At 44.0% G+C, this 25533-nt stretch overlaps 1 long non-coding RNA gene across 4 annotated transcripts in view; it reads right to left on the bottom strand.

The window, feature by feature from the left end:
- The window catches only part of LOC109444616 (uncharacterized), a 319813-nt gene that overhangs the window by 165073 nt on the left and 129207 nt on the right, over positions 1 to 25533 (bottom strand). For 2 of the 4 annotated variants that reach the window (XR_012498905.1, XR_012498901.1), the window contains one exon: positions 19062 to 20526. The exons of 1 other annotated variant lie outside the window; for it this stretch is intronic. This is a non-coding gene — a long non-coding RNA (uncharacterized LOC109444616). Of the gene's footprint in view, positions 1 to 19061; positions 20527 to 25533 lie in introns of those variants that run through there. One more of the 4 variants, XR_012498904.1, reaches the window with a different exon arrangement.

Genomic DNA, 25533 nt, shown 5'->3' with positions numbered 1-25533 from the left:
TCAGAACGGGTGTCCATCCACATAACATCTCCACCCACTGAAATCCAACTTGCTCTCAAAGCTCTGCTCACACACATTTGAACGGCAAGTACTCCCCAAGTCATTGTCAAGTCCCCTGAAAGTGGAATAATCCCTCAGAGCACTCTGCTTTACATGCAATACATTCTCAATAAATATAAGAAAAAAATTAAACTGAACCCTCCACTTCCAAAACACACATAACGGTCTTTATGTAGCCATCTTGGAAAATAGGTTATTGACTAGCTAACCAAATAGAAGATGAGGAAAACATCTCAGAATATTTATGTTGCCTTTGGTCTTAATTTCATGGCATTCATTTTCTCATACAAAATGAAAAGAAACAGAAAGATCCTGGATTTTATTCAAGTGGAAAAGGTTTCCAGATTTTTTTTCTTTATTTCACATATTTTATAAATTTTATAAATTTTTCAAGTCTTATGCTCAGCATGTCAGAATAAATCTCAGCAAAAAACCGATTGTCCCCTACGGTAGCAAATTCATAGGGTGTGTTAGCAACAAGAACACAAGATGGGGGACCCTAAATGTAGCAGTCAGGGCTGCATACCTTGTTACTTACCTTCCCATCCGTCTCGGTGACTTGGAATGCTGGATCTCCATGGCAGCAAGTGGATGGAAGATTGACTCATGGAGAACAGATTAGACTGTGGAAACATGTGCTCTGAATAATTCAAAACAAAAACTGTCTTGCTGAATAAGCGGCAACTTTGATGACAAAGAGGGATACAACGGGCCAGTGTCCACTGCTGCCTGAATTTCCTCTTCTGTAAAATAGGAATGATGACTATTTGTAGGGCTGTCGTGAAGATTAGATGACATGTCTTGTAAATTCTGTGAAAAGAGGGATTCTGTCTTGTTTACAATCCTTGCCCCAGTGTCCAGCAAAGTGCCCAACACATAATAGGCACTCAACATATTTCTGGGAATTCAGAAACACCTATAAATGTCCTGAGAAACGTGAGGAAGGAATTCCCACATGGAAGCACTAGGACTGACAGGAGAACAGATCGGTGAAATAATGCAGTTTCCTAAGAGCGTGTCGCTGTACTTTCACATGGGATCCAGCAAAAGTCCTAGGAGCACTGAAAGGATGAGTAAGTTCATTCATTAGTGAACCCACTAAACCCTCAGCACAATGCTTGGTATCTATTAAAAATATAACAAATGGAAACTTTAAAAGCAGAATTTATCAAGAGAATAACTCGGTCAGCAGGGCACATGTTGCAAAGTGCACGCTGCACTTTCAGCCAGGTCAGGATCACGCCTGTATTTATCCTCTTGTGAGGGAGGGGAAAGGACGTGACCTTCAGAGCTATGTGGCCACGTCTGCAGCATACTTCATGACGAGCCTTTGCCACATTTAGCTGTTGCATTTGAAGAGCTCCAAGGAGTAGTCCTTGAACCTGCAGAGAACCGGGACATTCTGAAAAGGTTGGGAGCCATTTACACTTAATCTAAGTCCCTGAGGCCTATTTTCCAACTCCCACTGTGACCTCAGCCCTAGATGTAGCACCTTCCTTCTCCTGAGAATTAACAAGATGTGGGAACAAAGTGGGAATCAAGGGACACCCCTTTCTTCTGGACAATCATGTTGGTTTACTTTGTTCTTTTACCAAGTACTTAATTGAGCACCAACTGCGTGATGGCCCTGAGAATACCATGGTAAATGAGACAACAGCTGGTTCACGCAGTGGTGTGGGGGGAGAAGAGCAGCTCTATATGCCCGTCTTGGGGGGGGGGATCAGCTGTCAGTCTTTGGCACTGGCCTAGTCGTATGGGGGTGCTTATCTACCCCAAATACCTCCTCATGGGCCTGACATCTGAACGATCATCATTTAATTACAAAAGAGCACCAAGAACGAAGCCAGCAAGCCTGACTCTCCCTCTTTTAACAGATGTTACACTAAAGTCCACAGGGACTAAGTGACTTATTCAACACTATGGAGCTAATTCAGGCCAACACCAAATCCATCAGGGCAAGTTCAAATCCAGACTCAAGACCCTGTGGCTTCCATTCGGTGTTAATGAAACCACCCAGGAGCCTCCCTTTGAATTAGAATAGACTCTGGAAGGGAAGGGACTTGGAGGAATCACAGGCCTCCTTTCCAGCACTGCTAGCACACCAATTCCAGTCATTGCATACAACGAGCCAGTTATCAGAAACACCTTTCTGTTCTCATATGCCACTGCCCCTAGCAGCAGCTCCCAACTGCCTTTGCAGCTGTCTGACTAAGCTGTCGCAATGGGAGCCTGGCTTTAGAAACATAGCAGCTAACACATGCACACTGCTTGCTATGGCCAGGCACCGATGTAAGTGCTTCTACGTGTATGAACCCACTTAATGCTCACAGCAATCTATGGTGTAGTTAGGTACTGTTAATTATTCCGACTTTGCAACTAAGGAAACTGAGGCACAGAGTGATTCAGTAACTTGTTCAAGGCCACACAGCAAGTTGGCGACAGAGCTAGGATTTAGACTCAGGCATGACGCTCCAGAGTCCGTCCCCTGAACTACTACACTATTCGTACTCCTGTCTATTATCTACTGCCGCATAAAAACCACTCCAAGCTTAGTGGCTTAAAACAATGCAATATGGGTTTTGCTCACTGTTCTGTGGGTGAGAAATTCAAGCAGCGAACAACAGAGACAGTTCATCTCTGTTCACAATGTGTGGGGCTTCAGCTGTGATGGTTCGAATGACTTCCCAGGGGTTCTATGTGCGAGGCCTCGGTTCTCCTTCACATGACCTCTCCAAGAGGCTAGCACAGGCTTCCCCACAGCATGGTGGTCTCAGGGTTCTGAGAGGGGAGCATTCCCATGTGTGAGTGCTTCTTAAGCTTCTAGCATCGGACTTGCTAATATTCAAAGGAAGTCAGATCAGCCCAGCCCACAACAGTGCAGGGGAAGAGTCCACAGGGGTGAACACCAGGAGGCATGGTTCAGCTGGGGCCACCCGTGGGACACCTCATTATACTTGACAAGTGGGACACAAAAGTGGGGGAAGGGCAGCAGAACTTGGGGCAGGGTTTCTGCTTCTTCCTTTTCCTGTGTCTCCTTTTAAAGGGACATGCGCTGTACAGAAAGAAGGAGCTTAAAGTCTTCTCAAACAGGTACATTTTTATCACTGCTAGAAGCAGCACATTAGCATATGAACCACTAATATATACATCTATCTATATTGTGCATTTACGAATGTGAACTTGCATTTATTCTATTCTGAAGTGTAACCAGAGTTGCATGAGGTAGTGTAAGGCAAAGATGTAACCAGCACACAGAATGATCTGTTTGTGTTTAGAATTCACTCGCCCCAGTACAATCGTGCACCGATAAAAGTAGACACCCTTCCAAATACGGAGCCGTTGAGTTCAATTATGTTCACCCTCAGCCAGTTAATTAGAAAACAATTCACTTGGTGATGCCATTATGTCACGCTTGGGACAAAATACATCAGAGCACTCAGACAAAATGTGGCACCCAGAATTTCCAGGGCTGAACAGAGATGTGATGGTATTTTTCAGAGAGCTCTCCCAGGTCAGTGTGGAGAAACTCTTGAGTCATTTTCAACCAGTAACTCTTCTCATGGGGGAGCCCATTGCCAACAATTACACAGAAGATCATAATTCTGCGTGATTTCCCTTCAGAAACTGTGTGATCTGTGGTAATTTAAGACTCTCAAAATACACAAGAAATGTGCAATTTTTATACTTCTTGAAATGGAGACTTGTCTAAGTTTATTGCCAGTTTTCTAGAATTCATGGGAGAGGCCAAATCTGCACGCAGAATGAAGGAATTTTTAAGGGTTCTCTAGTGTTCTCACAGGTACTGAGGCACGGCATTTTGGGAAGATCTAAATCCACTGGAGAGAGAATTCTAATTCATACCTGCAAGCGACACTTTACAAAGTGCCTCGGGATGCATGATCTCATCTGATCCACACGTCTATGCTTGAGAGTGGGCGTTAGAGTCCCCATTTTGAGGTGAAGAACACAGGATGGGAGAGTTCTGAGTGATTTACCCAAGGTCACACTCTAGTGAGTGGCAGCGCTGCAAGTTGATCCCAAGTCACAGCCCATGCTAGACGGTGCTCTTTACACCAGACAGAGCCTTTCCCTGCCACTTCCTCTGTCTCCCTTTGGTTCTTAAAAGTGCTCTCGAAAGATCATCCCCATTGCTAAAAACTCTTGACTTGCAAATCGAGTCAACTCTCCACATTCCTGGAGTAGGGATAAGTATTTTTGAGAGATGACGTCTCCTGAACTGGGAATTTTATACTACAGTACTTCCCTGAGGCTGTTCTACAGAAATGTTGAGACAAGCTGAATTAGAGTGACTACTCCAGTCTCTTAGAGCTGGAAGATTCAGAGCCCCTGACCTCGTTGGGTCAAGGTTTTCTCATCAATACAGACCGTCTCAACTAGAGGATCTCTCACATCCATTGCGAGCCTAAGAGTCTATGACGATCGCTACAACCCCTAAATCCTCTTTGAGTTATGAGAATTAGAACCCACCTCCTCTATCCCAGCCAGAAATAACTCCTGTCAAGATGTTTTCTTTCTGGGGAAAAGCTATCCAGAAGAGGGCTCACAAAAGGGAGGAGAGCTAACATTTATAACTGCCCACCCTACTAGTTGCCTTACATACATATCTCACTCAAATCTAACCCTCACGCTCCTCCAATTATACTTATATTAGGGAAAAAAGCAGGTGAAGAGAAACTGACTAGTTTGCACAAGGTCACAAAAGCTATTACTGGCAGAGCCAGGATTCAAACCACAGTATTTGCTTTCAAAGCCCCTGTTCTTTTTTTGTACACAGCAACAGACAGCTAAATGTCGAATACAGACAAAATGAAACATTAGCCCCTAAATAACTGAAAAAGTAGTGTAGAAAAGTGAACTCCTCAGATAATGAGCAGTCAGAGGATTGAAAGAGTATGGATGTTATGATGCCATATTCCCAAAGTCTGTCTAATTGGAGATGCTGTGACAGGGTGACAACCATCAACCTGGGAGACAAGAGACGACAGTTCTGGTCCTGGCTCTTTCAGTGTTTGAGGAAGTCCATTTTACATGCCATGCTCTAAATGAGTAGTAGGTCTGCCCACAGACAGGACCATAACAACAGGAATAATAGCAGGTAACGTTCTCGGGGTCCTTATGTTGTGCCAGGAACAGTTGGTAGCACTCTACCAGGCATTGCCTCATTTTTTTTACCCTTCCGATAACCCTAAAAGGTGAACACGATTATCCCTATGTTGTGGATGAGAAAGCCAAAGCACATAAAAGTGGTGTGGCCTCCCCAAGGCTGCATAGTAAATGGTAGAGCTGGGAGGCAAAACCACGGAGCCCGATTGCAATGCCCAAGTGTTAAGCCATCAGAGAACAAGGAGCAGGGATATGTGGCTAGACAGCACTGCAAAATGTAAACCCAAAAGTCAGGTTAAGGGGGAAAAACTTCAGTGAATAGCCAGATGTCCCACCCAGGGAAAGTCCTACACAAGTGTCATTATTGTATTATTCAGCTTTCTTCAAGAATTCTTTCTGCCAGAGGTTGCACTTGAGTATCTGAACATTTTGGTCACAGCACCTGGCATGATCTCATAAAACTGTATTTAACAGAAACCCAACAACACTACTTAACTGAATCAGGGTGCATTTTCCTCACATAACGAGCGGTCCAGGGCTGTACAGCTGCCGCGTTACTTGGAAACCTATCCAATGGGCTCCCCTTGCCTTTCTGGGCCACTGCCCTTAAAAGTATTGCTTTCACCCTCTTGCTTGAAAGATGGATGCTGCACGTCCCTATGCCATCTGATATGTAGTGACTAGCCACCTGTGACTATTTACATTTCAATTCATTTAAATTAAAAATTCAGTTCCTCACTGTAATAGATATGTACAATGTCAGAGGGGCAACAGACTGGGGGCAGGGGGTTATCACTTTGTGAGGGGTGAAATGTCTAACTATTGCATTGTTTTGGACACCTGAAACTGAAAAAAAAGAAAAGAGAAAAAAATTCAGTTTCTCAGTCACACTAGCCATATTTCAAGTAGTCACATGGGGTGAATGGTACTATATTGGCCCATACAGATTTAATACGTTTCCATTGTCACAGAATGTTTTACTACACAGCACCGTTCTAGACGTCACATCTGCACACTTGGCAGGAAGATGGGGAAAGGGGGGAAAACTGAGAGCCAACTGAGAGTGTGCCTCTTCAGCAAGAAAACAACAGTGTTCGTGGAGTCCTTGCCCCACAGACTGTTACGTCCATCTCATTGGTCAGAATTACATCACTTGATCACTCCTAGATGCTGGGGAGCTTTGCTAAGTGGGCCTCTTGCTGCTCTGAACTAAAATGGGAGCTGTGGGAAAGGAAGAGGAAAGAATATATACTTAGCTAAGGAAGTCGCTAGCTGTCTTACTAGCCTCAATATCAAGTGTGAGTTGTGCTTTAGGTTAGGCCGGGTTTGCCAAAACAGGATGGTAAAACCAGGCAGCAAACATCTGTCATTGCATAGATGCGGGGCCCTGGGCAGGCACAAGCAGTAAGTCAGTGATTACTGCCACCTGGTAGTTCCTTTCATGAAGCAGGACAAAAAATGGAGAAAAAAAGTATTAGTGTCTGGGCTCATCCAGAAAGAACCCTGGCTCTCGAACCCTTAGGCCCTTGCCAATTGGAGTTCCAGGGCGACAGACTGCAGTGGGTAAAGAGAGGGATCATTACCCTACGGTCCCTATGGGTGACCGGGGGACGGGTACCCTATGGTCAACCCTGCAGGACAATGAAGCAGACTTAGCTAATGACCATGTGACAAAGGCCAGCCTCTCTGAGGTGGCCATGTGGCCTGACATTGCCTCCGAAGTGTACCTCCTTACTGGTTTCTGTAAGGGGACAGGTATTTTAACGGGGCTCTGGTTACACATGGGGGGGGGAGGGGTTGTCTAATGGACCCAATAGCAGGGAGAAAGCTCAGACAGCTTTCAGGCCCCCAGCTGGCGAAGCCCTAAATTCCTACAGTAACAAATTCAAGTTTTAGTGGCATAACAATGGGAGATAACAAATGCAGGCACAAAGGAGTGTCTTGAGATGACAGTGAACAAGAGGCCGGGGCTATGGTTAGGAGAAGGCAGAAAACCTCGCCTCAACATTTTGTCTCTGGCCAGTCCTACTGGCAAATGAAAAATAATTGTATATAAATATGTAAGGACAAAAGACGACAAACTTACATGTTTCCCCTACTGTCACTACCCCTTTGCCTGATTCCCGTTTTTGACAAACGCTTGTTTTTTGCTGTTGATAGAACAAAAGGGCGACTTCGTTTAAAGTGCATCAGGAGCCAGGGAGAACAACTGGTTTGCCCCTAAGTAACTTTCAAGGTGGAAAAGCAAAGATGACACTGAGTTATTTCGTCTCTAACAGACACAAACCCATCCCCAAAGAGACGTCTGGAGGTTGAAACACCAAACTGATCGGTGGCATCGATGATTCCGATGAGAGATGGCAGAGAGAAGTTTGAGAAATCATTTGGAAAATACAATCTACTCCTGTCTAGGGCTCTCAGTAATTAAATACCCAGTCGGGAAACTATGAATCAGTGTGGGGTGAAGGGGCGGAGGGCAGAGGAAAGGGAAGGCATTCTATTGGACATGTGCTGCAAACCTCTGAAACTTAGAGACCATGAAACACTTAGCTGCCTTTGAAGAGAGAGGAGCCCCACTGCTAATGCTTAGACCCACAGCCCGAGTGATAGTCACCAAAAAGGTGGGGACTGATTCATTTGTCCCATGTTGTTAGTTTCCTGGGGCTGCCACAACAAATAGCACGTACTGGGTGGCTTACACCACAGGATTGCATCGTCTCACAGTACTGGAGGCTGGAAGTACAAAATCAAGGTGCTGGCAGACTTGGTTCCTTCTGAAGGCTGTGAGCTCTCTGTGGTATCTCATCTGTTCCATGCATCTCTCCTGGCTTCTGGGGCTTTGCTGGAAATCTTTGGTGTTCTTGGCTCGTAGCAGCGTAACTCCATTTTCACATGGCATTCTTCCTGTGTGAATGTCTGTGTACCCAAATTTCCCCTTTTTATAGGGACACAGTCAATACAGGATTAAAAGCCACCCAAAAAAGGGTCAGTCACATTCACAGCTACAGGAGGTTAGGACTTCAACATCTTTTGGGGGACACAATACAATCCGTAACACGGGGTAATCCTGGTCAAAGAATTACTTCACTTTTCCACTTTGTCGTTGTAGGCCAGACTATGTAAAAACAAACATGATGGCATCACTTTCATTCCTTGGGGAACTACCGACATAGAAAAACCAGCCGCTCTCATTCTCAGAATGTTCGCAAGCTATGATCCTTTTCTTTATAAAGTTCAAAACATACTGTTCCAATCTAGGACTCTGTATTAGAAACTTCCAACAGTTTTCCCTACTTCCTCACCTTCAACCCACTCCAGAGAGCCAAACCTTGAACTGGAAGCCACTCCTGAAAGTGTACCATTTCCAAAAGTTAATGTCCTCCTTAATTTCATTCAAAAATTGGAATGTTTGGATATTGAATTCAGTGCAACGCAGCTTCACCGTGACATTTCTCTGCATCAGGCATTGTGCTGGAGATTTAAATACAAGCTCCATGATTCTGCCACCTGAGAACTGATGAAGGGACATCCAGCATGGCTGGTCCTTCCTGACCTGGTCATTCTCAGCTTTCCCAACGGGAAAGAATGGAGGGCAAGGTGGGGTTCTCCGCTTTCAAATATATTGTTGCATTTTGAGGGAAGCAATAAAAACAATTAGGTGATTTTATGTTGAGGACCCAGAAATCCCATAAGCCCAACCCCCAACTCCACATTAACGTCCTTTTTCTGTCCTGCTAGGTAAGGTCAGTTCCCAAGGATTCTAGAACACAGAATGGAACTGCCTCCCCTTTACCTCACTCATTCTCTTCATTTCCCATCTCCCCTCTCTCCAAAGTAGGTGAATAAATGAGAGAAAAATACCCCCAAATCACTTCCTATAAAAAAGCCAAGAAATCAGCGTTCAAGTGAGTGCGTCAGGGGTGGTTTTGATTTTTCTTTGGATAATAACCTTCCAGAAAACAGCACTTACAGACATGGTTGAACACTATTAAGTCACCTACAATTATTCTCTTTTCAAAGCTAAATAATCTCAATTTCTTTAGCCTTTTCTCCCTGGTCCTATTTTATAAACTTTGGTTATTTGTGTTGCTCTCCTGGACCCAGAGTTCTCCTAAATTGCGGAATCAAAAACTGGATGCTGCAATCAAATTAGCCCTGAGCCTGTGTGCAGGATACGGCAAAGAGTAAATACACTGTTGCAGCCTAAGATGTGTGGGCAGGGAGGGGAGGGAGAAGTGGATGTGGAATAAACACAGCACAGCACCGCAAAATGCTTGAAAAATGACATGTGCGCTCTAATGCCAAATAGCAGTGGCGCTAATTGGACAGGTGCCCCCCAGAAACGTCGGCCTGTGATACAAGGCGCCAGAAACGTGGAGGCTGACAATCGCTCTGTTCGGAGCGGCCTGTGTCAGCAGGGTTTGGGCAGCTTACCAGGAGAATGTCAGGCCTGACAGGTCAGCGCCCATCCTCTACTTACAACGTAATCGCATTTCCTCTGTGACAGCCATTCCGCCATGCGGTTCATGGGGTGATTTGTCGGTCTCCTGGAGAGAGCTCTCCAACAAGCCGCTTGGAAATGAGTGGCAGTGAGGCCCTGTCAGCGTTGATGCCGTCCTGCTGCAAACCCCTTCGGCCCTGAGATACTATCACACCTTAAATGACGTTCAACGTGACAAAAGTTCTGCATAGCCTTCTGCGTGCTACATACAGGAGCCCATGGCTTCCCAGGCTCGCCTGTCCTTGTGCACTTGGAGCCTCACAGAGACCTTGTTCCCCTTACGGCCAAGAGGATAAACCAGATTCACACCTAGTCCTACTCTAATTTCCTCCCATCCTCAGGGCAAGAATGTCATCTTCCAGTCACTTTTGATTTATGTTATCTCTAACTTATCCTTCATATTTCTCCCTCTCCCCACCTTCCAGCCCCACATTCCCCACCCATTTTCCATTTTACACACACACACACACACACACACACACACACCCTCCCCTCTTCATACAACCATTTAGTTCCCGATTTGGGTCCCAGACAAACAGAACTACCTTGTTTTTAAAGTTCTGTTGCAGTCTGTTCAAGTCTCATCCCTTGAGCACCCAGGACTTATTTTGTCACTGTAATCTAGACCAGGGGACAGATTAGCCAAGTGCATGCACACTCCTCTTTCCAGGCTTTCAAATTCACAGGCTTCGGTGAGTGGAGGAGAGATGTTATCTTGGGTAATAGAAAATGTCATGGAAAACCCCAGGCATTACAGGGAGCCTACACTAAAAATAATCAAGGAGAGCAACGAACACAAGAGTTACTGGGAGAACAAAGGTTATGGGAGAGCCTGCACTTAGTTTTCATGATACAAACAACTCTATGGACTCTTTTTAAGTTTTCATTCCAAGACCTTCCTGTGTCATTCAGGGTTTGATGAAGATGAAATTAACAGGGTCACATGTCATGTCATTAGTGGTAACTTAGCATAATGGCTGGTTCGAAATAAGACCAGGCATGTGAGACTCATGGGTTTGCTGGCTGTAAATTCCTACTGCCTGTTTATCATGTACCTGTACTGAGAAAACAGCGCCAATAACATTATACAGTGTGGTCCATGAATGCTATTAACCGTCTCGAGCGCATGTTACAAATTTAAAAGGTTTTTAACTTTACAGACAGCCCATAGGTTTATGAATTGAAAGCCACTTAAATAAATCATCCTTGGTAATGAAAAGGGAAAAGGGGGGAATGATATAATTTCTATTTGTCAAGGTATAATGATGTCACCATCCATTTATCCTCTGTACTTAAAGGTTGAAGCTATTCAACAAATCTCTCCTCAGCCAAATATATCTGGTGCCTTTAATGGAGGCCACGACACAGGTTTCTGATCAGTTCACATATCACTCACCAATTAGAACAGAAGGTAAAACTTGTTTTTGCCTATCCTAAGCGATTCATTAGAACAATTCATTTAATGCGATGAATAACAGTGGGGCCTAAAAATTAGAAAAAACAAAAAAACAAAACAAAACAAAAAAAAAACCCATGTTATCACTTTAAGATGATCTTGCTGAATAGTTTGCAAATTAAACAGATTTGCCTCTGGAGGTGCCATATTGATCCCAACCACTGTTTTGACTTACTGAGTTTTATAAGCCAGTAATTCAGTTAATCACTAAAAAGACAGAATGTGGGGTAAGGGGTTGCAGGCCAAGTTTTACCTTAAAGACAGCTTGCACTTACGGGGTTGCCAAGAACAGTTGAGGAGGTTGTTCACTGCTTAAGGGGGGGGGGGGGCAAGCTGAGAGCGAGTAGCACAGTCAGCAAGCCTTATTGCTGGCATTGGCAGTACCAGCTAGGAGAACGGGGCACCTGGTGTCCTACAGAGCAGTGGCAGCCTTTGTACTTCCGGGGTACCGGATAGAGGGTAATCTTAGGAAAAGCTGTCTTTAATTGCTTTCTGGCTACCCATGTGCTGGGGAGTACCAGGCAGCAACCAATTCCTCACCTAGGACCCAGCGCTGTCACTCAAACATGCCTAAGCGCTCGGTGGAAGGTCTGCCCTCCTTTCACTCTGTAAGGCAGTAGAGAACATCATCTCTGAGCATGCTCCTGGGAGACTGTCTGTTCTGGTCAGAACAATGTTCTGAGAAGTTGCTGGGGTAACAGTGGAGTCTAAGTACAGGCGGCGTCAGAGCCAGGGGCACGTTCCTCCTTTAAACAGTCACTCCCTCTCCTCCCAGCACCTGGCAACCACCCCTCTGCTTTCTGTCTCTCTGGCTTTGCAGAGGCCCTTTCGTATCCACTGGGCTATCTTGTGCCCAGCACCCTGGTTAAATAGGGAGGAGGCCTCAGGGTGCTCACAGCAGCCCCCGGCACACTCATGGGGAGTAAGAGCCAGAGCTGGACAACAAAAGCAGTGCCACGGGCTGGTCCAACAGCTGAACAGGACAAGAGGGGAGGGAGCTAGAGCCAGTGGCTCTGATGCTTCCTAATGTGCAAACCTCCTGGAAATCTAAAAGCAAATACTACAAATAAAAATTTCTCTTTCTATAACCCAGGTTCATGGATGTCCTTTGGGGTAGTTGAGGGTGGTTACCCCACTATTCAGAGTACGTTGAGAAAGGAATTAACTCTATATAAGTTTGTGAGACGGTGAAACAAGCTGGCCAGTAAAACTCTCCTGAAGTTTTTGTGATTCCCAAAGACTCCGAGGCTCTTATTATTTCCCCAGGTTCTACTTCCTTTCAGATCAAACTACAGCCTTAGAACACAAGTTTTCAACTTTTCTGGGAGAATACAACTCTCATTCCCACGTCACAGACAAATCCCTGGGTCCCACTTTTCTTTGATACCCTCATCCGTACCCATCAGCAGCAAATCAGCCTAAGACAGCAGTTTCCACCCCGGAGTCAGGAAAAGGATTACTGTGCCCAATGGGGTGTAGGAAGTTGGGGGGAATAGAAAAGCAGAGGCAGCTCCTCTCTGTGGTGATCTAGGACTCAGCTCTTGCCTCTGCATAGGCAGCAGAGTAGACTGGACATCTTTCCTCAAGTCTACTCCTGGCACATAAGCCACTTCCCGGCACTGAGGCAGGTTCCTAGCAGGGAAGATCTGAGTGCCCAGTGACAAAGCGCCCTTGCCCCCCTCCTCTGTGAAGCACACTCAGTGACCTGAGCCTTTCGCAGAGCGAGCTTGGTGTGGCGTCTCCTCTGCGCTCCACCAGCTCTCACACATATGAGATCTGACAATTAAGTTCATAAACTTGTTGCAATGATGTTGCTAACCTATTTTTTATATCAGAGGGATTATTCATTATGAATTTGTACAAAATGGCCAAACAGTTAACCAACTTTACTATTTAGAAGTGCTGAAAAGACTGTGTGAAAAAGTTAGACAACCTGAACTTTTTGCCAACAATTCATGGCTCTTGCATCACGACAATGCACCAGCTCACATGGCACTGTCTGTGAGGGAGTTTTTAGCCAGTAAACAAATAACTGTATTGGAATCACCTCCCTACTCACCTGATCTGGCCCCCAAAGACTTCTTTCTTTACCCGAAGGTAAAGGAAATATTGAAAGGAAGACATTTGGATGACATTCAGGACACCAAGGGTAAGAAGACGACAGCTCTAATAGCCATTCCAGAAAAAGAGTTCCAAAATTGCTTTAAAGGGTGGACTAGGTGCTGGCATCAGTGCATAGCTTCCCAAGGGGAGTACTTCAAAGGTGACCATAGTGATATTCAGCAGTGAGGTATGGAACACTTTTTCCAGGATGAGTTCGCGAACTTAATTGTCTGACCTCGTACTTGCTTCAAGGTGCAGTTCCCTTCTTTTGTTCCCATGAAGTCCATCTATACCTTAATCTAGGCCCCACAAATTTTTCCCTTTTCTTTATTTCTATAACACGTTTATAGTCTGTGCCACTAAATCTAGCATTTGAATCCAATTTAGAGCTGTAGTTCTCAGCCCTTAATTGTAGCATATATTCCTCTGGGTCATGGTGTGCCATCACGGGAACCTGCTTTTGAGGTCAGAAGATCTTATTTCCTTTCTCCTCTTACTGTAAATAAAAATTTAAATGCTAAGTGGAGTATACCAAGCAATTAAATTCAGGCAATTCTTTTTAGATTTCTGTGACTTACTAACCTAAGGACCAAATTCTGTCTTACCTACAATACTGTATGCAGAAGAAAATGCACCCCATGTGGAATTTGTGAATTTAAGAGAGGAACTGGAAGGAATATATCCATTATGGGGTGAGAGCAGGCTCAAGGCTGCAAAACAATGGGAGCGTGAAAAGAATCTCACCAAAAATATATTTATATAGCTAAAAAGAACAAAGTTTCGAGCCTTCTGGAAGTGCCTTTTTATATACAATTTATATGCTAATTGTAAGTCATTTGAATATATTAGATAAAGCAGGCTCCCAAAGGATGTAGTGTTTGGTACAGTTTGTCCTTGTAAAAAAGAAAAAGAAAAAAGAAAGTAAAATATTATAAAAGCCCAAGTGTTTGCAATGGCCTCCAGAGCCTACCAGTCTGCCCCCACACGCCCTACACTTTTCTTCTGTATTCTCTCAGCTCCAGCCACAATGGTTTCCTCATTGCTCTGTGACTAGCCCCACGTTGGCACTGCCTATTCCGTCTACCTGAAGTGTTCTGCTCCAGGCACTCACATGGCTGACTGCTTCCCCATCTCCAAGTCTTTGTCCAGTCATTCCCTTCTCAAAGAGGCAACTCTGACCACACTAGTTGAATTTGCAGCCCTCCATTGAATACGCTATTACTCTGCTCTGATTTTTTTTTTTTTTTCCATAGCAATTACCACCTTTTAACATGCTAGGTCATGTACTTCCTCACCGAATGTATTGCTTCTCTCCCTGGTAGAAGATAAGCTTCACCAGGCAGGGATTTTTGTCTGTACCCTTTACTGCTGTGCCCCGTCACCTACACCAGTGCCTCCTACACACACAATCAGTTGTTTTGAATGAAAGAATGCTAAAGCTGTTCCATGTTACAAAGAGACTTGACTTCAGAGATCTACCTGGAAAGAGAAGTTCCAGGGAGACTGCAGAGATCTTCCTGGGAGAAAATGGAAAGCAGTGGAACAGAGAAAATGAAAAACAGGGACAAGGAAGAGGAAATGGAAGCAGAATGAGGCAGGAGGGGAAAACTGTAAGTCCTCGTTCCCTTAGGAAACCAAAGAAGACTTCTCACACAATATGCAGGTTGGGATTGTTTGGGGGTTTTTTTTGGTTTGTTTTCGTTTGTGTTTGTTTAGGGTTGGATTTTGTGGGGGTTTTTTTTATGTTTTGTTGTTTTTTTTGTTTTGTTTTGTTTTCTGTATTGCTCTCTTTTGGCTGGTCAGCAAGGGGGTGAGAGTAAAGCTGAGAAGATCGAAAGTCTTCCATGTGGCATATAGATACCTGGAGGTCAAGGCAATTTGAGCTCAAATCAAAAAGTGTCCCAGCCATGAGAGAGCTGGGGAGGAGGAAATTCCCTCACTGTCCTCACTCCAGAGGAAGTCACCCTCACTCCAGCTTATATAGGATTACTTCTTAGTGGCTAGGACATATGTCATCTTATTTTTCTCTAGAACCTACACCTATGTACCGGAGTGTCCTAATAAATTTCCCAGGTTCAGGAAGGAAGGAAGAAAAGGGGTTAATATCCCTTATTTTCTTCCCCAGAAATATCATCCTTCCTTTGTCAGGTTCCCCCAGACGTATAAAGCCGCCTCTGCCACACCTGAAAGCAGATGCTGCATAGAGCATAACACACCTAGTGGCATCAGGAAGAATATATATCAAATATATTCCTCAAATGAGAATTTGGCAAGATTCACAGACTCTGGCTTTGCTAGTTACTTCACAACCAACCTCGGGTCAAGAGTGACCCCCAAATTGTTGGATGCAAGGCTGATATTTTCTTTTAGAAAACACCGCAAAAGACGTGTTGGTTGCCCATTGCTTTCTATTCCCCAGTCTCGTCCACTCCCAATAAGGTAAGCTGAATCCTGTTATACATTATGGAAGCAGATTTTCGAAAAGGAATTGGGTTACTATTGATTGCCGCCTGATGAAATTCTCATTGCACGCAATGGGTCTGTAAGCTGCTTCTTATGCCACCGCTGTGAATGACATCCCGGGCACTTATGTTCTTTCAAGAGACAGCCACACATCATAATAAAGTGGTTGAGGTTTTTATCTTTTCTTATTAGACAGAAGTTATTTCAACAAGCTCTCCTTTGAAAGAGAACATGACAAGCTAAATGACAGCCTGTCCTATGCTGTTGTGAGCCACCCGTCACAATGACTAGAGTTTCTTTCAGCACAGACCTCCTATAGATTAAAACATATATCTTAAGCACCAATGTTAAAGTTAATGCAAAAGTTCAGAGGTGCAAAATAATTTCAATGTACCCACTGAGTAGCAATAACATCTCTAAAATCTCAGCAGTGAATTATGGATGGATGTGTGGAATATTAAAAATGCAAAGCTAACTCAATTTGCATTTGCAATGCCCCCCAGCTGTTACCGGGGAGGAGGAAATTGCTTTCTGCTGAATTCAAGGGCACACTACTTAGTACTGTATTTAAGTCAAGGAGGAAAATCACTCATTTTTATTCTACCACTTAACTTGTGCTTATGTAATCTGTCTGGCACCACAGTCAGTTGTCTGATATTATTTTCAATCACAGAAAGAGAATATATAATTCAATCATTACACCTTTATTTTCACTTGCTCGGTGATGTCTCGGCACCTTATTACCACCAGTAAATGCCAGCCTGTCATCAATCAGACTCAGCTCCGGGACTGTCTCTGACAGGCAGCGCCAGCCACAAGTATTAATATTTTTGAGAAGGGGTGTGAGGTGAGGGTAAGGTTACACTTGCCCTATCTGATGGGCAGAGAATGTGTCCCTTCACTAGGGACTCCTCACCCCACCCCACCACTTTCCATCCCTAGACCACCTCTCTCCCCAGTAGGTCAATTCTCAAAGGTAGGACAGACACCCAGACTAGTAGGTAATATATTGCAAAGCAGGAACCCGCTTTCAGCTTTGTTATCTTCTCTCCTCCTTGTTCTTCCTCCTTTCCCACTAGTCCTTTCTCCAACTGCTTCTTGTCATATTGCCTGCACACTCAGCCTAGTCCGGTGCATTCTTCTTAGGGATGCCATGGGAGAAACACAATGGGCATCCCTACGCTATCCAGTGGGCCACAGCACTGGCATCACCTGTCACTGACCTTTTGGCAAAGGGACTCACAAAGAACAGCTATCCAGGCAGAAGAGGCCACAGTTGACATTTCTTAAGAAGGAAGCCCAAAAAGAAAAACTGTGTGAAGGGCCGGGGTCTGTTTAAGGTGGAATCAGCAAAAGCACAAATAACATGCGGGGGGCGGGGGGGGGTCCCCATTCACAGTGAAAATGAGAAACAACACAGTTTGGGGGACAAGGTTGACCATGAACACCAGTTTAGAGAACACTACTCGGTATTGGTCCATTTCTCACTGATTTTTTGATTGCATTCGATAGTCATGTTGGTCATGGGTTGCTTTGTTTCCCTTTTCTCCATGTTTCCTTGTAGTTATTAACTCATCAGGAGTCATTGATTTCTCTTTCACGTACCCTGGGTAGATGTGATATGATTGATTGCAGTGGATCATAAACCCCCGTTTCATGAGAACTGTGTAGGCCGAACACCCAGGAATTCTGACTCATTAGGTGTACGGAGGGGGTCTAAAGGTCTATATTTTTAAGAACTGCTCCCCCCAAGTGGTTTTGTGCATAGTTCCAGACAAGTCTTTTTAACATGGCCTTTTGAAAGACACAGAAAGAGGAAGATATTGTTGTATAGTCTAGTCTGAATGGTAACCCCATCCCTTTCTTTCTGTTTCTCTCTCTCTCTCTCTCTCTCTCTCTCTCTCTCTCTCTCACACACACACACACACACACACACACACACTTGCTTTGGTCCATGTGACAAAGGGTCAAGGTTGTCTCTTTGTTCCTGCCTTATATAATAAAGAATCTTTTTGGCAGACTGACATAATAGGCTAAAAACATTGCCTTTACTTCCACAAAGTGGCAGAAATTACTCGCCACCATCAAAGATGAGGCACAGGGGAATCCCTAGAGGGCGACATATAAGAAGCTGAGCTCAAGACCAGCTTCCTAAAGCCAATTCCCCTATTTTTCTAACAAATGAAGCATCCTTGGATTTGGTGGTTGGGGATTTGGTTGTTCTATATGGAACACTCAGAAAGATGAGTAATTGTAATTTGGGGCAGGGGGGTTATTCAAAAGCCACAGGATTTCCTTATATATTTATAATCCATGTGAGTCGAAAACCAGGCGAGACAGACTAATTAGGAGTATCAGACAACAAAAAGCCCATTTGGTCCTTGAAATTTCAAGCTCAGTCAGATGATATTTTAAATATCAGAATTCAGGCTATTGTTTTTGAACAATGCATCAGACAGAAATGAGAGCAGACAAATGAGAGATTTATAATCCCCATGGTACACAGTTCATAAATTGGCTGCCCTTTTATCTCTGTAGCAGGAGAAATGGGAAATTCTGAAAACCCCAGAAGAAATACGCAAGATGTCTCAGTTACGAATGCAAGGGGAAGAGGACTCCCTATTAAAACAAGACACTGCCCCCTTCGCCCTGCACATATCATAATTTACCTATTCTATTCCATTCTCGCTGGGTTTTGCTAGGTGATTTATTAGTTATTCTGAATTTAGCATTGGAAGGAAGGACAACTAGCAAGTGGCTCCCCACAGTGTATTTCATGAATTTCACTTTCCTCTTGGAATTCACATATTGGCATTCCCACTGTTATTACCACCTTCTCCCAGATACGAGCAGCTTCCATTACAATTGCATGAACCAAGTATGAACAAAAACTCCTTATCATTGACTTTATCACAACGGAAATGAAATAAAACCTGTCCCTCCCTCACCACAAATTTATGAAATGAGAAGGGGCCGCATTGGTTCAAAAGGACAGACCCCTTTTGAACAAGCCTCCTCTGTGTCTTCTAGGTCTATTGTTGTGCCTGTTCCAAAGCTAGTGGTCAGGTACAACAAACAACCTAATTCTTTATTATTTCTTAGGAATACAAATTACTATCTATAATTATTAAAATAGTTTAAAATGAGATGGGGGTAATCCACAGAAAACCGATGCATACAAAACATTTAATGCCTAAAACACTCTGAAAATTTTTCTTGTTGACAAGAATGATGCAAAGTGTGTATTAGTTCTGTGACTTTTCTTGATATTATCAAATACTTTGAAGATTTAAAATTATGTGAGCATGTCTTAAAAACTAAAATTCAAATGTATAAAATACGATATACTCCAAATTCTTTTTCTTATTAAATTTATTAACATCGGTTAATAAGATTATATAGGTTTCACATGTACAATTCTATAATACCTCTTCTGTATATTACATTGTGTGCTCACCATCCCAAGTCTTGTCTCCACATCTAATTCTTCAAGTGAAAAATTATCCTCTCCTTACATGAAAGACTTTGTCCCCACGGGTCTAACAACGTACCAATACTGTAACAATACAACATCATAATATCCATTCGAAAGGAATTCTATACATTTATTCTATACAATAAGAGGATGGTCATTTCATCTCAAAGGAAAACCAAAGGGCTACATCCATAATCTATGTTGGGAAGATAAATCAGAATATCGTTAAAGATAGGACAGCATAATATGGAAGCTGACCCAGGGGGCTATTGTTACAACATAGAGAACACTGGGTTAAAGCTACAGAAGAATGAAAAGGGAAAAACCAAACTGTTTAAACATTAAACATTTATTTAAATATTAAAGTAAAGTTAGCCTGACAGCAAAATCGATATTAAATCAGGCCGGGAAACTGTTTTACGACCTCATACCCTGGGCTTTTTAACTGCCAGTGTCATAAATGATGTCACTTTTCAGCGTAACTGTGGCTGCCAGCAGGCAGGTCAGAAATGCCAGCTTTAATTTCAAAATGTTCATTTGTGATGTAATTTAGAGTTTATTCCCAGGGACAAATGTCGCTCTCTGGGCATGAGTTCCTCAAAGTGCTGCTGTGAGCAAAACGTGTTCCGTCTCGAGTCCCTTCCACCCTTAACTGCGTTCTTTCCAGAGGGACCTGCGAATTCTCCTGCGTTTGAATAGAGTATTTGAGGACAACAATAAATGGGCTGAGGTTCTTGTCCCATCAGTGAAGACAGAGGTTTTGAAGAAACTCTTCTCAAATGAAAGGAAAGGAATTTGTGGAAACCTGTATCTGCTACAGAACATGCCATGAGCAGGTTGGGATTTGGGGCTGGCACTGTGGACAGAAGAGGGTTTCAGTAGAGGGACAGCCTCAAGCTACCAACGGCACAATGTGACTGGCTGGCCATATGGGGAAAGATTTCCTTCTCTCCCAACCTCAGCTGCTTTATTCCCAACCCCTCTTCCAAAATACATATTCCCCGCCACTGGCCTATCACAAAACTAGAAATGTCTACATCGTTGACTTCTTTGGTTTGAAACACTGAAGTATCTGTTAAAATGCAAACGTGCTCTGGGAAGAGAAACACAGGTTTCACCAGGTCTACCTTGTAGAAGTTGCTGGTTCCTTTGAGGCAAGACTGTCTGTCATGGGGGTAGCTGCCTCCGGCAAGTGGGGTGCACCCAGGTTACATTCTTCAGGTATGCATTTCAGCAGAACGTAGACGGGATTCTTCCATTATGGTGGTCCAGTCACACCTTAGAGATGTGTAGACTAACTAAGCAGTCACCGTTAAGGTCCTGATAAAATGGAACAAAGGAAAGCTAAAGTTTGGAGGGGTCAGGGAGGGAGGGAGGGGAGAAGAGAGAGAGAGAGAGAGATTGGTTGAAGGAGTGGTGATGACAAGACATGCATTACTCAGCTAGGGCTGCCATAACAAAGTACTACCCACTGGGCAGCTTAAACAACAGAAATCTATTACCTCACAGTTCTGGAGGCTGAAAATCCAAGATCGAGGTGTGGGTAGGGCCATGCTCCCTCTGAAGGCCCTAAGAACGGACCTCTTCCAGGCCTCTCTCCTCGTTTCTGGAAGTTTCTTGGCTTATGGCAGCAAAACTCCAATTTTTACATGGTGTCCTCCTTGTCTCTGTGTGCCAATTTCCCCTTTTTATAAGGGCACTAGTCATATTGGATTATGGGACCCACCCTACTTCAATATGAACTCATCTTATCCAATTATATTTGCAACAACCTCTATCTCCAAAAACAGTCACATTTTGGGGTAGTATGAGTTAGGACGTCAACATATGAACTGGGAGAGGTATAATTCAACTCGTAACAGAGACAAACAGGCGTGAGAAATCAGGAAGGATCCAGATAAGGAAAACCACCAGGCTGAACCCTGAGCAAGAAGGGAATAATAGGTGTCCAGTAAGCAGGGGAATCAAAGATAAGAACTCATCTGGGAAAGAGCATTGCTTGGAACTGAATTCCACCTGGCCATTCTTAGCCTGTCCTGAGACGCCAGTGAACTCTCCTTCTTCTCAATGAGTGTAGCCATTTGTTTTATCATTGTATTTCTACTGAAAATGGAATGGAATTCCTTTTTCTCTTCTTAAAATCAAAGGGCCATGAGAAAGAAAACACTGGAATACTCTGAAAAGAGATCAGTGATCCATGTATATGCCCCTCCAGGGACAAAAGAAAGCACAACCAAAAAGCACAGGTAACCCCAAGAACCACACAAAATTCGGCATTGTGGAGCTGCCCACCACAGGGCCCCGTCCCACACCTGCCTGGGATGGGACTCGAGTCCCTGGGGGGCGTCTGCGATTTCAGAACAAGCGCAGAGAAGAACGCACACTGAAGCCGTGCTCACCCACTGCCGTTGCAGTTATGGAAGCTCAAAGCTGTCATGCTCACAGAGCTGTTCCAGATTTCCACAAAGCCAGAGAGCTGCTGCTACACCGTAATTTTTGTAACATCACAAAAGTCACCTCAGCCCCAAAATTCTAAAATTGAAATTTCATTTTGTAAATTTTATCCATTTGACTTTCTACATGGCTTAAAATAGGACTCCCCTCTCCCCCAGGAGATTTCCTTACACCTTTGGTCCTCTGTAAACAAATGGACACAATCCTTCCTGTAAAAGAGATGTGTTGCTATAAATGTTGGGTGAAATAAACTCCTCTGTTTTCTGTCTGCCCCAGTTCTGTCAGATTTGTGTTCACAAAGGGAGGTAGACAAGGAAATTACCCAAGAAAGACACAATTTCTAATTAGAACGGCATAAACAAAACACAGCCTTGGTTTTGCAGGTGGAAAGCAATGTCTTCAATTCATGTTCTATTTAGCCATTCCCTTGGAGAGAATGTGCTGTTTCGATTTTCTCTTATGTGATATAAAGGACTGATGTTTTGCCTTGGGGGTAGAGGTTGAGGGAGTGCTGCACAGGGGTTGTGGGAAGGGGTGGCCTCCAAAGTCTTGTAAAAAGATTAAAGTTTCCTTTTTCTAAAGTACGTGCTCCCTGACAGCTTCTAATACAACAAGGAAAGGCTGTAGAAACAAAAGGTGATTTTGCACTCCGTCTCAGGGAAGCACGAATGCTTATAGCCAGTTCTAAAAGTACATAATGATGGCGACCTTTCATGTCACATCGCAAGCAAACTTCCAGGTGATTCCTATGAAGGTTTTAGTCTCTGCTCTAGGAAATGTTTCCTTGATATGAACGTGTGGCTTAACCACTCTTGTCAACAATTAATCGATGCTATTTTTATTTACATGGAGGTTGAAGCACGTAAGAAAATTTATTTAACCTAGAATTCTAGTATGTCAGGCTTTGCCTTTAAGGAGATCCATAGTGTTTTTTCCAGCCTCCCCTCCAGGTATAAATTAACCTTCTTTCCTTACCTGGCTCTAGTGTCCATTTATCACCTGGGTTGCTTTTAGTTTTAAGTAACTGAAAGCCTAACCAAATTTCTTCAAAGGACAAAGAAGGTACATTGGCCCAGGTAACTGGCAAATCCAGAGAGGTAGAGCGGCTTCGGGTGTGTTTTCCTCCAGGTGTGGATCCCTCCTCAGTTCAAGCACACCTGGTAAGCCAGAACCACCCTTAAGACGGAAGCATCACCCTAGGGTGTGTGATCCTAGAGGGCAGTTTGGAAACGGCAACTGCTGCCTGGACTCTTGCCAAAGGTTCTTCTCCCCCTTTTTAGCTGGAGCAGCAGAGAATTTCCTTACAGAAGCCGCTGGTTCCAATGAACCCACACAGAGCAACCGCAGTAAGTTTCTGTTGCCTTCTCCAAACCCTGGTGAACCACTGTGGCATTCAAGAACATTTATGTTCAGCAGTGTCAGTTTCCAATTTTCAAAAAAAATTTCAAAGCTAAGGTTTGACCAATTTCATAAAGAGGGAGCACTCATCACGATAATAATGAACTTGATTGAGTTGTGTTGCACTTAAGGTTTCCCTCGGACCCCTCGAAGGATTTCACCAAGTCCCCATTCGTCCAAAAGAGCCGTGAGCCCTTCACAGGGCCACAGATGGCTGCTGTGCCCCATTGTAAGTGCCCAGCAGACTGAACACAGCCCTGCTGACAACAAGGAATAGTCAGATTCTTCTTGGCTGTGACAGGGATCATCCCCCATCCACCTGAGAAGCCACAATGGCCTCCTTCTCTTATCCCATCCAAGGGGATGCTGGTTGCCAATTCCACACATCAAAGCTCTCCTGGGGTTGGAGCTGGAGACTGAGTGGAGAAGGCTTCCGGGAAAGAAGCTAGAACCTGCAGCAGGTAGCTCTACTTTGGAAGGTCATGGAGGAAAAGGGCCAACGTCCCAACAAATCTGGCCTCTCAATCTCCTTGACCCCCTAAGTAGGAGAGAAGACAGGGAACACTCTTCTTCCTTTTGACAAAGGGATGGAGCCTTTCTCCCCCCAGGCCACCTCATGGCCCCAGGCCCCCCAGCTGAACCCAAAGAATTACAAATGGCTATAAAATGTTCCTTTGCCCAGAAGCACCAGGTTTGCAGTGTACCCTCATTAAAGTGTGTTCCTGCAGCCAGACTGTCAGTTTCAAAAGAAAACACCTTTTAATCTTAACTAGAGCCCTGAGCATCAGAAACAGTAGAGAAAGGGGATTCATTTATGAGTTTCTATGGCAGATTATGGGTTTAATTTGCTCCTTTACACTACTTTTCAGTCTGTCATTTTGGTAAGGTTAACCCCAGTGTAAAATGTTCCTATAATTATACTCGGAAACACTCCCAGCCTGCCGCATGCCAATAAATGCCTGGAATAACTGTCAGGCTAAATGAATCCCATTTGGACAAAATGATTATTGAAAGTTATTTTAGTTCCCTATTAAGCAGTTGCAGAACAGAGCTGTAATCAAAATGTTTATTTCAATTAGAATTATTATGGTCAATAAAAAGCTCAAGTAGAAAGTAAACTACACTTTATCAAATGAAGTAAAGGCCACAACCAGTTAAACTTCTCGTTTCACACAGCCGCTGTCCCAGAGTCTGACAAGAGGCATAATTACTAGCCTTCTCTGTAGGATATTAATGCCTTTTATAGCCCAACTTCTATCTAGCTCACCCAGAGTTGCTCGCTCTGGGTGGACAAAAACCCCAATTCTTTCCTGATGGTTACCATGGCCAGCAAGTGGGCAGGAGCCCCTCTGTTTCCGGAGCTACAGAGTAGGGGTGCACCACCTCACACGGAAGGACTAAGAAAAGGCCATGGGGCTTATAATGCCAATAGCAGTTTTCATTCATCACCCTACCCCCCATGACTACGCACAAGCACTCCCGTTACTATAGTAACTATTTCTTTTTCTGTGGATCCCAAAAGATAGCCAGGAAAAAAATGCTTTTGTTAATTAGGCAATGCAGTCACCCTCACCAGAAAATAGCTTTTGATTTTTGCGTGTGTGGGTGGTGGGGGGGTGCTAATAAAAGGAGCCTATTTTTATCCACCCTTCTGTGATCTGCCCTTGAGACAAAACCTTGGGTACACAGAAGCAAATTACTTTTCCCCCTAAATCACAACAGTTTCAGTCATAAACCTCTATGCCTAAAAGTATTGTGTTGTTTTTATAAATTCCAATGCCCAGGCCGTACCCAAAACCAATTAAGTGAGACTCTCTGGGGTGGGACCCAGGCATCATGGTTTTTTTCTGTCCCCCAGGTCATTCCAATGTGTAATTAATGGTGTGAACTCGAGCAAAGGGCCGTGGTTCTTGAAGTGTGTTCCCTGAACCAGCAGCATGAGCACCACCTGGGAACGTGTCAGAAATGCAAATTCTCGGGCCCCCCTCATTCAGAAACTGGTGCAGGGCAGAACAATCTGCATGTTAACAAAGCTCCAGGTGAGTCTAGAACACGCTCAAGTTTTCAAACCACCACCATAGGGGATGTTCTTTAAAGAGAAAAATAGAGCAAAGGTGATTATCATGTATATGTTAAGAGACGCCAGCATTAACCCTTAATAGAACAGGAGCCAGACTGATAAACTAACAATGTCTACTGATTGCTTGAATGTTAAGACAAGGGATATAAGAGAAGAGGTACCCCTAAACATACCCCTTAATTCCTACCCAGACAAGGGGGAAGGGTCTCTCAGGGCCATTGTCACAACAGCCAGAGCTGGCTGAATAATGAATTGACAGGCTACAATCAGAATGTTAAAGGAAATGAAAATGGACAGAATAATAGGCAGAACTGACTCAACAGCAAAACCTTGAGTAGGGCAAACATTTGCTTCACCTCTTCTCTCTTCCCTACATCAGTTCTTCTGACTCACGGTATTTCTAGCCTCCCAAAGTCCCG

This window comes from Rhinolophus sinicus, linkage group LG09, assembly GCF_036562045.2.
Source record: "Rhinolophus sinicus isolate RSC01 linkage group LG09, ASM3656204v1, whole genome shotgun sequence".
In the NCBI taxonomy this organism is placed as follows: Eukaryota; Metazoa; Chordata; class Mammalia; order Chiroptera; family Rhinolophidae; genus Rhinolophus; species Rhinolophus sinicus.
This window is presented reverse-complemented; position numbering and strand designations above follow the sequence as displayed.